Source organism: Macaca thibetana, chromosome 4 (genome assembly GCF_024542745.1).
Source record: "Macaca thibetana thibetana isolate TM-01 chromosome 4, ASM2454274v1, whole genome shotgun sequence".
Taxonomy (NCBI): domain Eukaryota; kingdom Metazoa; phylum Chordata; class Mammalia; order Primates; family Cercopithecidae; genus Macaca; species Macaca thibetana.
Genome location: NC_065581.1, coordinates 8,047,040 through 8,059,510, shown reverse-complemented (window position 1 = coordinate 8,059,510; position 12,471 = coordinate 8,047,040). Strand labels below are relative to the sequence as shown.

General features: G+C 41.5%; 2 protein-coding genes and 1 long non-coding RNA gene across 3 annotated transcripts in view; 2 read left to right on the top strand and 1 right to left on the bottom strand.

Annotated features, from left to right (window-relative positions):
• Positions 1–12,471, top strand: part of BLOC1S5 (biogenesis of lysosomal organelles complex 1 subunit 5) — a 995,078-nt gene that overhangs the window by 890,583 nt on the left and 92,024 nt on the right. The gene's annotated exons all lie outside the window — the stretch shown is intronic.
• The window catches only part of EEF1E1 (eukaryotic translation elongation factor 1 epsilon 1), a 315,058-nt gene that overhangs the window by 279,047 nt on the left and 23,540 nt on the right, over positions 1–12,471 (top strand). The gene's annotated exons all lie outside the window — the stretch shown is intronic.
• The window catches only part of LOC126952673 (uncharacterized), a 47,453-nt gene that overhangs the window by 34,446 nt on the left and 536 nt on the right, over positions 1–12,471 (bottom strand). Inside the window, exon 2 of the long non-coding RNA XR_007725001.1 lies at positions 11,356–11,481. This is a non-coding gene — a long non-coding RNA (uncharacterized LOC126952673). The remainder of the gene's footprint in view (positions 1–11,355; positions 11,482–12,471) is intronic.

Below are 12,471 nucleotides of genomic sequence, written 5' to 3'. Positions count from 1 at the left end.
CCTTCAGTAAAGCTTGGTGGGTTTTTTTTTTTAATTGTATGGACATACTATGTTTATTCATTATCAGATGATAGACATTGAGTGGTGTTCACTTTTTGGCTACTGTGAATAATACTGCTATTAACATTCATGTACATGTTTTTGTGTGGATATACGTCTTCTGTTTTTCTTGGGTATACGTGCAGGAGTAGAACTGCTGGGGCTTATGGTCTTATGTTTTACTTTTTGAAGAGATGCCAAGCAGTTTTCCACTGAAGCTGCCCCATTTCACATTCCCATCAACAGTACGTATGTGTTCCAATCTCTCCATATCCTCAACAATACTTATTCTGCCTTTCTAAAACAATCAAAGCCATCCTAGTTACTGTGAAGTACACCTGTGTATTTTCACGTGCTTCTTGGCCATTCATATATCTTTTTTTTTTTTTGTGAGACAGAGTCTCACTCTGTCACCCAGACTGGAGTGCAGTGGTGCGATGTGGGCTCAGTGCAACCCCTGCCTCCTGGGTTGAAGCATTGTCGTGCCTCAGCCTCCTGAGTAGCTGGAATTACAGGTGTGTCACCAAGCCCAGTTAATTTTTTTTTTTTTCGTATGTGTAGTAGTGATGGGGTTTGACCATGGTGGCCAGGCTGGTCTCGAACTCCTGGCCTCAAGTGATCTGCCCACCTCAACCTCCCAAAGTGCTGAGATTACAGGTGTGAGCCACCGTGTCCAGCTTTGTATATCTTCTTTGGAGTGATGTCTGTTCAAATCCTTTGCCCACTTTTATGTTGGGTTATTGTCTTATTATTATTGAGTTGTAAGAGTTCTGGATTCTGTATTCTAGACCCTTTGCAGATAAATGATTTGCAAATAGAAAAAAAAGTAAAGCCTGGTGGTGTGGAAGGAAACAAAGGAAAAGAGCAGAAAAGGGGCGTGAAGCCTGCTCCATCTTCACCCTCCATGGTCACCATAGAGAAGGAGCAATATTTATCCAGGAGTTATATCTAGAACTTTTAGACATGAGCCAGCAGAGAAACAAGTAGTTGTCCCCGGCAAAGCTAGGAGTGGAGACTAAGAAGACCAGTGACCGAGAGGACAGCTCTGGGGGACAGGAGGAACAATCAAAATATCTTTCAATTTACACTAAGAAAATGGCCTGCAAGACGGAAAAGCTGACCCTTACATTGCCTCTAAAATAGAATTTGGGGGACTTCAGGCATCATCCAATCCAGAAGCTTCTAAATTTGTTTTTAGCAGTGGCACTGTTCTTTAAAAGAAATGTTCTCATTGCTGAAATTGGGTGATCAGTAATAAGGGTTCATTATATTGTTATTCCTACTTGCGTGTATATTAATTTTCCATAGTATTTTTAAAAGATTATGTTTATATTTAATATGTAAAACAGATTAATATATGTAGTTTAAAAACTGCAAAGTATTCTTCCAATATTCTGCATACTTGCAACGAATCATTTCCAAAGAATCTTGGCAGATGATCTCCAATTGCTTGAATACTTCCAATGACAAACAGTACACTAACTTTGAGGCAGTCATAGTTGGATGGCTCTGCCTGTGAGAAAATAATGTTTATATTGATCCAAAATATGCCCCTTATAACTTCGAGTGAGAATCAGACAATTCCTCCACCATGCAAGTATTTTTATCTTATTTTTATTTTATCTAGTGCCTTTTCAAAGAATGCCAAGTAACTGGCAGAGTTTGGTATTCTGTATCACACTAACATATGCTACACAGTCTGCTTGAGAGATGCTAAGGGCTATGTTCCCATCCTCTGGGTTAAAAAGATATGAGCAAAATATTTAAGTAAAATTAAGATACCTACAGGCAAAATCTGACAAAGTGTTGCACATTGTGCTACATAATAGATTGAGATTTTTTTTTTTAATATCACGGTTCTCTCCAGTTTCACCTGCCTGTCAGCTCTACATCATTTGTTATTAATTTAACACCAGAGAGCCTGGAAAAAGCTGCAAGCTAGTGAGCACACACAAATCAGGCACAGGGATGGCAAGTGCTCCTTGGAGATTCTTGTTCACAAACTTTAAGGGAATTTGAAAAATGCCCGCCAATTTGCAGGATGCGTGATATGAAATCAAACAAAGTAGAGAAACACAAGTTACAATTGCCTGATTTAACTACAGAAACTGACAGCAAGACACGAGCAGCTGGGTCATCTGTGGAATTCCACGCAGCACTCTGGGAACACATACCTCTCTTCCTGAATCCCTTGGCATCTTCCTCCTTAATGACAAGGAATCTATTCCCAGCAACAGCTGATTCTGAGACACACACATCTATGTGCATCTCAGCAGGATGAATTGGAGGGGGAAATGCATCTACTTTGCAGACTTATTTTTACAGCAGTACTCTTTCGCTAAGAATTACTTTGGGCTGGCTGAGAGCTGTGGCTCACGCCTGTAATCCCACACTTTGGGAGGCTGAGGTTAGGAGTGGTGGGGTGGATCACCTGAAGTCAGGAGTTTGAGACCAGCCTGGCCAACATGGTGAAACCTCGTCTCTACTAAAAATGAAAAAATTAGCCTGGTGTGGTGGCATGGCCCTGTAATTCCACCTACTCAGGAGGCTGAGGTGGAAGAATTGATTGAACCCAGGAGGTGGAGGCTGCAGTGAGCCAAGATTGCGACACTGCATTCCAGCCTGGGCAACAGAGCAAGACCCTGTCTCAGAAAAAAAAAGAAAAGAATTACTTTGGACCCTACAGTGAAAATTTATACAAAGCATATTTGTCCCCAGTTAGCCAAAGCCCAATTTCAGATGAGTAGTCTTCATCCCAATGTTCAAATGCCATTTTAATGTCAAAAAGCATCTGAAAGTAAAATTTTTCAATATGAAAAAGACCCTCATCTACTAAATTTCCTCATAAAAGTCCATCTACTTTCATCAGTACATGTATTTTATATATATATAAGTACATTTATATTAGACAAATGATGTTGACCATATATATCCACATTCACTGCAAACCAAGGATAAAACTTAAAAATTGGCACTGACCATAATGTGGCAGCAACTGACTAAATGCTCACCAAACCAGTTCCCTCTTCTTCCCATACCATCAGGTTTCCTGCAGGAAACAGAATCTGACTCTGATGCTCCAAGACACTCTAAAGAAAGTACTAGATACAGAAGCATGGAAAGCATTAAGAAAATCATTCTGGGAAGCTGAGGTGCCCATGGACTAGCAAGAATAGAAAGCCATGACCACTTCTAGGTTACCAACTGCTCTCAGATAACACAGCCTGTTTTCTGGTCATTCCACCAACAGAGAACGGACTTCTTCCCAATCAATAGATCAGATGTGGAGACTAATGACCCTCCTTCATGCACCAAGAGAGTAACAAAGAAAGTCTATTACTAACATACAGAGGACTTCTGGGGAAGGGCAGGTGCAAGCTGGATGAAGCTGAGGGGTTCAAACACACCACTGCATCAAGAGCTCAGGAGCTTGGGGATGGGGAGTTCCTTACATGAAGTCCCAGATGCATGATGGTGGGCAGGGCAAGGGTGGGTGGAGGCCTAAATGCTGTGAACAGTCAAACATTACAAACACAGTCAGACTCTACTGCACAGCCAAATGCAGTATGGGAGAAAGTCATAAATACTCCAAACTCGTGCTCTCCAATCTCTTAACTGTGCCTCCCACACTGAACCTATCTGGAAGCCAGAAGGTAGGAGACTCTGGGTAATTTCATCCACAGTGTCAGTCTTCTGTGTCAAAGAGCAGGGCAAAGGAGAATGGAGAATAAAACTGTGTGGCAGGTGCAGAATAACCAGCAGACACACAGATCAGATCACTTCACTCAGCCTCCCTTTAGCCAGGTGTGTCTTCCTGACTGAGTTTCAGCCAACGAGACGTGGACAGAAGTGATGTGCAACATTTTCAGACCTAGCCCATAATACTTAGTTAGTCCTCAATGGTCTCCCTCTTGCCTCATCTATAGTTCAAATGACAAGAGCTTAGGGCCCAGAAAGGGACTTTGAGGCCTTAGAGTATGATGGGATCACTAGACTGTAAGTTTGAGTTCCTAAATGACTGGCAATCAGAGACCCACATTGAACTGTGGCGTGAGTGTTCTATGTGCTAAGCCCCTGAGACAGTGGAAGTACTTGTTATCAAGACAACTGTAACTAATACACACATGAATGTTATGGAGAAAGAAAAAGTCTAAAATGAACTGAAGTTTACAAAAGATTCTAAGGTAACCCTTTAAAAGCCATTTGAAAAATTATTAGCGGAGAAATGCCATGAAAGAATAAGTTACCGACTTGGGACCAAAGTTATCAACCTTTGTTTTATAAGCTTTGCCCCTGTACTTCCTGGCAGTATTATGCAAGCTGTGCTCCATTATATGGTAAAAAGGAGAGGAAAATAGCTTTGGGGTAGGAAACCAACAGTCCCTGTCACAGATGGGAACACGTGGAGCCCTTCAACATCAGCGTGTGGATGGCTAGTCCTTGAGCCTGTATATTGCTTTGTTTCTTTTTCTTTTTTTTTTCTTCCTTTCTATTCTTTTTGTGTTTCTTTGGTTTTTTGTTGTTGTTTTTGTTTTTTAGGACAAAGTCTTGCTCTGTTGGCCAGGCTAGAGTGCAGTGGCTATTCACAATACAACCATAGCTCACTGCAGCCTTAATCTCCTGGGCTCCTGCCTGAGCCTCCCAAGTAGCTGGGACCACAGGTGCATGATACCATGCCCAGCTGCCTTTGCACCACTCTAAAGTTCATCTTCTTTTTTTTCTTTTTTCTTTTTTTTTTTTTTTTTTGAGACAGGGTATCACTCTGTCATCCAGGCTGGAGTGCAGTGGCATGATCTCAGCTCACTGCAACCTCTGCCTCACGGGTTCAAGTGATTCTCGTGCCTCAGTCTCCCAAGTAGCTGGGATTACAGGTGTGCGCCACCACACCCAGCTAATTTTTGTATTTTTAGTGGAGACAAGGTTTCACTATGTTGGCCAGGCTGACCTCAAACTCCTGACCTCAAGTGATCCACTTGCCTCAGGCTCCCAAAGTGCTAGGATTACAGGCGTGAGCCACCACACCCAGCCCCATTCTCTTTCAACACTCCTCTGCCCCTCTAATATTTCACCCCAATGATTACTATTCATTTAACCTTCATTTACTCATTCTAGAAATATTATTGAATGCCTACTCTGTCAGTTTCATCTCAAGTGACTTAGAGTCTATTTGGAAGAGTCCAAATGTGAATAAATAGGTGCGATGAAGTATGGCAAATTTCTTTGGAGGGAGCAAATGCAGGGTTTCAGCAGAACCCACAGCACAGAGTGACCAGTGCTGCCTGGGTTGGGGGTGAGGGTAGGAAGGGATTAGGAAAGTCTTCAGAGAGAAGGTGACCCTGGGCACAGTCTGAAAGGAAGTAGTTCTCAGGACACATGTCCCTCCAATGGCCTGTGCTGCTCTTGATCAGAAAAAATTGGCCTGTCACCAGCATGCTGGCCCCAGGCTGACTCTTCATCTGAAGGGTGGCACCAAGGACATGCTCCACCCTTGAGCCTTCCTCCAGAGAGTGTGGGAAAGATGTTCTGCTGCTAGAAATCCTGTGACTCTCTGCCGTCATTGTCCCCAGGGCTGTGGTTGGAGCTGTGCTGACAGCTCCCCTCTCACACCTCCTCTGCAACAATCTCAGTGACACTGTGCAGCAGGGTCCCCAGCATGGCTCTCAAGCCAAGATCCACCCAAGCTTTGATGAACTGGCATCCCCTGAGTAGAGCCTGGAGTTCTAAATTGAGTCGGCGCTGAGTCGGAGAATTAGGAGGCGACAGAGAGGATGTCAGGGCAGGCCTCATGATCTGGGGGATACTTTGTTCTTTTCTAAGATACTTTTCTATCTGTAATGCTCTGAAAATTCATTTTCTTACCTTTCTTGGAGCCTCAATTACCTCATCTATAAAATAGGGATAACAATGGTATCTGCTTCAAAGGCTGGTGTGATAATTCATGAGTTAATTCGAGAGCTTAGAACACAGACCAGCACACAGCAATGATCAATAAATGCTTGATAGCCAGATACCAAGAGGGAGGAGAATGAGGACGATGGTGATGATGATGGTGATAATGATAATGTAATAAATGGCCACTTCCTGAGCCCAAAGAAGGTGGTTTGGGGGATCAATGAATGAGTGTTTGGGAGACTAGTGAAAGAAAACGATTTTTCTTTCAGTACATTGGTTGCCCATTCCTGACTTGTAGTTTTGAGTCATTTTCATTTGCACTGGTCAACCCATCACATAAGGGTTTTTAAATTTTTGGTTTTTAATGTTTGCTTAAAGATGAGACTGTGTAAGATCCTCACAGTTCGCATGTTAGTTGTTTTGACCCACTGACCTAGCTTTCAACATCATTTCATATGTTTGCATGATTCTTTATTTATTCAGCAAATGAATGTACCCAGTGCTCACCCTGTTCCAAGGCTGGTGCCCCGTGTGATGACTCAGTAACAAACACGATGCGGTCCGTGTTCTCAGTCAGCGCGCCAGCCAGGGGAGGCAGACACCAAGAAGGCAGCCTCAGCCCACTGGGGTCTGTCTTGTGTCGGGAGCATTCCCAAGGCTGTTATGAGTGCTCAGATTCAGCCCTAAGAGAGGAAGGGGGGCATTCCTGCTGGAGTGAACCAGAGACAGAAAGGCCCAGAGACAAGAGAATAGTTTGGGCTCCCAGGAACTGTGAGGAGATGGCCAGGGCTGGCGGCAAAAAATGCCACGCAGGAAGTGTCTAGAAGTGAGCGTGAAAAAGGCAACAGAGATCAGGTTACAAAGGACCTTAGCTCCCAGATGAAGGAGTCTGGACTAAATTCTAAGTGCTGTGAAGAACCACAGGCATGTTTTCTGGAAGGAGTCACCAAATAGATTGGCAGCTAAGAAAGATCACCTGAGGCCAGGCGTGGTGGCTCACACCTGTAATCCCAGCACTTTGGGAGGCTGAGGTGGGTGGATCACGAGGTCAGGAGTTCGAGACCAACCTGGCCAACATGGTGAAACCCTGTCTCTACTAAAAAATACAAAAAATTAGCTGGGTGTGGTGGTGCGCGCCTATAATCCCAGCTACTCAGAAGTCTGAGGTAGGAGAATTGCTTGAACCTGGGAGGTGGAGGTTGCAGTGAGATGAGATCACACCATTGCACTCCAGCCTGGATGACATAGCAAGACTCTGTCCCCCCTCCAAAAAAAAAGTTTTTTTAAAAAAAGAAAGAAAGAAAGATCACCTGAGCTGCAGAGTGGAGGACAGATGGGGCAGGGTACTAAATAGATATTGGGACCGCAGGTGGGAGACCACTGACAAATTTCAGATGGCTCGTGATGGTGGGTGTGCTAAGGCATGAGCAGTAGGGATGGGAGATGTGGCTGTAAAGGCAGCCATCAGGGGATCCACAGAAATCAGAGGAAGTCTGGGCCCAAACACAAATCCAGTGTACAGACTTCTAGCCAGTCTTTCCATGCTGGGGTGGCAGGATAAGGAGGATTTCTTTGTCATGGGGCTTGAGTCCATTCACTGTTGCCTGCATATAGGACATGAACGAGGAGAAGAGTCAAGGATGGCATGTAGACTTCTGATGTGAGCAACTGGTTGAACGTCAGTTCAAGAACGTCAGCAAGATCAAGACTAGTGCAGAAGGAGCAGCTTGGGGGAAAATAATAGTTCAGGTCAGACATGAGTCTGAGATGCCTAGGAGGCTTTAGAGTCCTCCAAAGAAACAGAACTAATAGGAGATACAAACAGCGAATGCAATACCTAAAGATATAGATACATAGAGATAGGTGTATATAAATAATATGACTGTAGACAAGAATTGGCTCACACAACTATGGAGGCTGAGAAGTCCAGTGATCTGCTACCTGGAAGTTAGAGACCCAGGAAAGATGGTGTGATATGGTTTGGCTGTGTCGCCACCCAGATCTCATCTTGAATTGTAACTCTCACAGTTCCCACGTGTTGTGGGAGGAACCTGGTTGGAGGTTATTGAATCATAGGGGTGTGTCTTTCCCATGCTGGTCTCGTGACAGTGAATAAGTCTCATGAGATCTGATGGTTTTAAAAATAGGAGTTTCCCTGCACAAGCTCTCTTCTTTTGTCTGCCACCACGTGAGATATGCCTTTCACTTTCCGCCATGATTGTGAGGGCTCCCCAGCCACGTAGAATTGTAAGTCCCATAAACCTCTTCCTCTTGTAAATTGCCCAGTCTCACGTATGTCTTTATCAGCAGCGTGAAAACAGACTAATCCATGGGGGTACCATTCAAAAGCCTGAGAGCTGGAGAGCGATGGTGCAGATTCCCATCTGAGTTTGAAGACCTGAGAACCAGGAGCACTATGGGCAAGAGAAGATCAGTGTTCCAGCTCAGCAGTCAGGTCAGGAGCAAATTCCACCTTCCTTCATTCTTTTGTTTCATCCAGGTCCTCACAGACCAGAGACGGCCACCCACACTGGTGAGGGTGGTCCTCTTCATTCAGTCCACCAACTCAAATGCTCATCATTTCTGGAAACATCCTCACAGACACACCCAGAAATGATGTATAACCAGATAGCCAGGCATCCTGAAGCCCAGTCAAGGTGACACACAAAATTAACCACCAAAAACAAAGGATGCCCAGATGCCTCTAAAAATTTTTAGAGACATCGTTCAAGGATCCTTCTGATCCAGCATCTGCTTACCTGTCTAGCCTGAACAGTTACTCCAAAGAATCATGCTCTCTTCCACTTTGCAGCCTTTGCACATGCAATTCCCATTGCTCAGAACTCTCCCTCAGTTTTCCACCCCACCTCTCACCTGACCAACTCTTATTCATCCTTCAAGTCTCAACTTGAGCACCATGACCTCCTGGAAGCAATTTTTTTTTTTTTTTTTTTGAGACAGAGTCTCACTCTGTCACTTGGGCTGGAGTGCAGTGGCACCACCTTGGCTCACTGCAACCTCCCAGTGAGGTTGAACCACCTCCCAGGTTCAAGCAATTCTCTGCCTCAGCCTCCCAAGGAGCTGGGATTACAGGTGCCCACCACCACACCTGGCTAATTTTTGTATTTTTAGTAGAGACGGGGTTTCACCATCTTGGCCAGGCTGGTCTTGGACTCCTGACCTCATGATCCACCCACCTTGGCCTCCCAAAGTACTGGGATTACAGGCATGAGCCACCGCATCTGGCCGGGTGCCTTCTCTGCATTCTTTATCATGCCTTCCACTTCCTGATCGTTGCCTTATCACAAAATTTTTCTAGTGTCTTTCCTCTCAAGATACTCTAAGCTTGATGGGGATTGTTCATCAATGTGTCCCCAGTGCATTGTACAGTGCCTGGTGCATAGTAAGGGCTCAATAAACAAGTGTGACAAATGCAAGACATACATAGATATGAGAGGTATCTATAGAGAGAACAAAATGCATGTATGGCACCTGCATCACTTCACTTACCACATATTTAATATCATTCACACCTAAGTTTAAAACTCTACCATATTCTGAAACAGAAAGTTAAACTCTTCTAAAACTGAAAACTTGTAGATGATGGCATTGCTAAGAGCAATCTGATACAGTAACAGTTTCTGGCATATGCAGCTCATTTTAACAGATGCCTGTATGACATACAGAAAGCTGTTAGGCATGCTCCAAAAAGAAAAGCCATCCAGTTCATGTTCCACTTGCCAAATTAATTTCATTTGACATTTAATTTATATCCTAAGGTACTGTGGATTTAAAACTTGACTATGATAATAGCAGATTAGAGAAGTGTTCTATTTGACAAAATCAATTCATCAAGTTACTTTTATTATGAGGAAGGCTGTCTTGATATAGATATCTCCAGATCAAATATGCAGACCATCTAAAAATACATTTATTGATTATTTCTAATAAAATATAAGCTTTCTCCTCTTTCTTATGTCTAATGTTAAGTGAAGTAAAGCTTGCACCTGCTCACCATAATAACAGAGAAAGGAGAGATTAGAAAGTCAGAATGGTGTGGGTTTAAAAGCTAGAAAGCAGAGTTGAAATTCTCCATCGGCCATAGAGGGTTTCAACTCCAGCCACATATTAGACTCAGCTGGGGATTAAAAAAATAATAATAATAGCGCCCAGTCCCACCCCAGATAAAGTGAGTCAGAATCTCCAGTATGACATGGATTTTTTTTTTAAATCCCCAGATGATTCTATTAGTTATGTGAATTTGGGCATGTAATTCAATATCCATAGTATATAAAATGGAATGTAGTGGACATTGGCCACAATCATGATGTGACAATCCACTTTAAAAAAAAAAAACTAACAGTTTATTAGTTGGAATCAGACTTGAAAAAAAGATTTATACATTGCAATCGGTTGACAGTTCCTTTATAACGCTTTCAACTTATAGGTTCACCTCTCTCTGCCTTTTCTTTTTGCTTTGCAATTTACTTGTTGAAACAACTGGATCATTTGTCCCATAGTTCTCATGATCTAGAATTTGCTCATTGCATCTCCATGACATCATTTAACATGATCCTCTTTCCCACTATTATTTCTTGTAAATTGACTGACAGATCAAAAGGCTTGGTCAAATTCACATTCGATTGGCAAGACTGGGCAATGATCTACCCCTCTCTCAGAAGCACTTTATGTCTGTTTGTCTCTGTTTTTATGAGGTGAATAGTTATTGATAATTGTCACCTAGATTCATTATTATATCAGTAGCTGCAAAACTATGATGTTCTATTGTTCTGTTTTTATTAGTTAGAATTCTATAAAGACATTTTTCTCATCAGAGTTTAGTTTCCCTGAGAATAATCATGAAAAAAAATGTTGGTTTCTTTATGTGTTTTCTTTATAATTTTTCAAAATAATGAATTGGATCTCTAGTATCCTCCAAAGATGACCAATGAGGGTTATTTTTATTTTGTTCTTGTTTTTTTAGTATCATTATGAACTCATAGATTTAAACATATTCAACATGTTTCAATTCATTGCAATTATTCTTATTGACCCTCAAATTGTAATGACTATTATTGACCCTCAAGTGATCTGACCCTACCCTCTGACTCCCCTCATTACTCTTAGATACTTTCTTTCCTTTCTACCACAACAAGGTGGTCCAGACTGATCTCCTGCCCAGGTCTGGATTCAGCCAATCTCCAAAGAGCCCTCATTTATTTTTGTGGGAAATAGTATTTGAAACCAGAATCTGGGTGCTGGGGTGCTCATTGCCGTTCAATTGTCCTTGTTTCTAGGCCTTTTAAGTAAACAGAACTAGGTAGGAAATTCTTTTCATTTTCCTTAAGATAAAAGCGTCATAAGTTCATACTGATATTAGAATTCAAATTCAGGACCAGAAAGTTTTGATTTAATGTCACATACCTTACAACTGCTTCTGTTTTTGGCAACAACAAAAACCCAAGTTCCCAGCAACACCACATGATTGAGTCTTTGCTTTATTCCACAGTACATATGCAGCACCATACCAACACTGACACTGCCAAGATGCTAACCAAACCAACAAACAAAAAGAACCAAAAACAATTTGTCATGAATTTTGTCCTTAAAGCATATCTTACTAAGAGTATACAATTAAATGACTGTGCTATAAAGTCACTTAAAAGAGGTCCACACTGGATGATGATGTCATCAATTTGATGTGCAATATGCTTTGTTCTGCTTTCAGTTTTTTACAGATTTCTTTTTTAATTTGATATTCTATAATTATGTAAAGGTCAAACCTTATTTTAATTATACCACCCATTGGCATTGGATAAATGTTAAATTTTTTTTAAAAAAATGTTTTATTACAAGCAAGAAGTGTACCTAAACACTGAAAATAGATACGTGAATTATCTTAGAGGGCTGGTCTCTTAAAAAGTAGTAGAATAGTCATTCAATTATCTGAATATGGAAAGTAATACAGATAATTAGTGCATTAACAATCCACTGATACTGAAATTTATTTTGTATTTTGTTATGTTGATTTGGCAAAAGTTTCTTTTCCTTATGTTTACTTCTGCTGCCAGAGTAAACTTATTAAGTATTCTGGGATAGGGAAGGTGTAACACAGTAACAACATTCCCCACTACACTTTGATATTTCTGACTCAATGATGAATTACCTTGTAGGATTTTTCTATTTCTCTCAGACTAATACACACTTTGTTTATTCATTCTTCAATGTGGAAAATATTTAGTATTTTCACAAATCTTTTAGAAATATTCAATATATACTACTAATATACTACTAATTTTTTTTTCTTTTTCTTTTTTTTTTTTTTTGAAGATACAAGAATGTAGCAAGTTAGTGGCACAAAGTTATGCACCTTGTTTATATACCAAAACTTCATAAATTACGTAACTAGCTTTCTGGTACTGCAAATAAAGATCATTAATTCCATTAACGGCTGATTTCCCTGAGCTGTAATTATTTGACCCCTATCTAACATAGGGGTCTGTGAATAATCTTTAAATGTATAATTCTACTGCTAGTGTT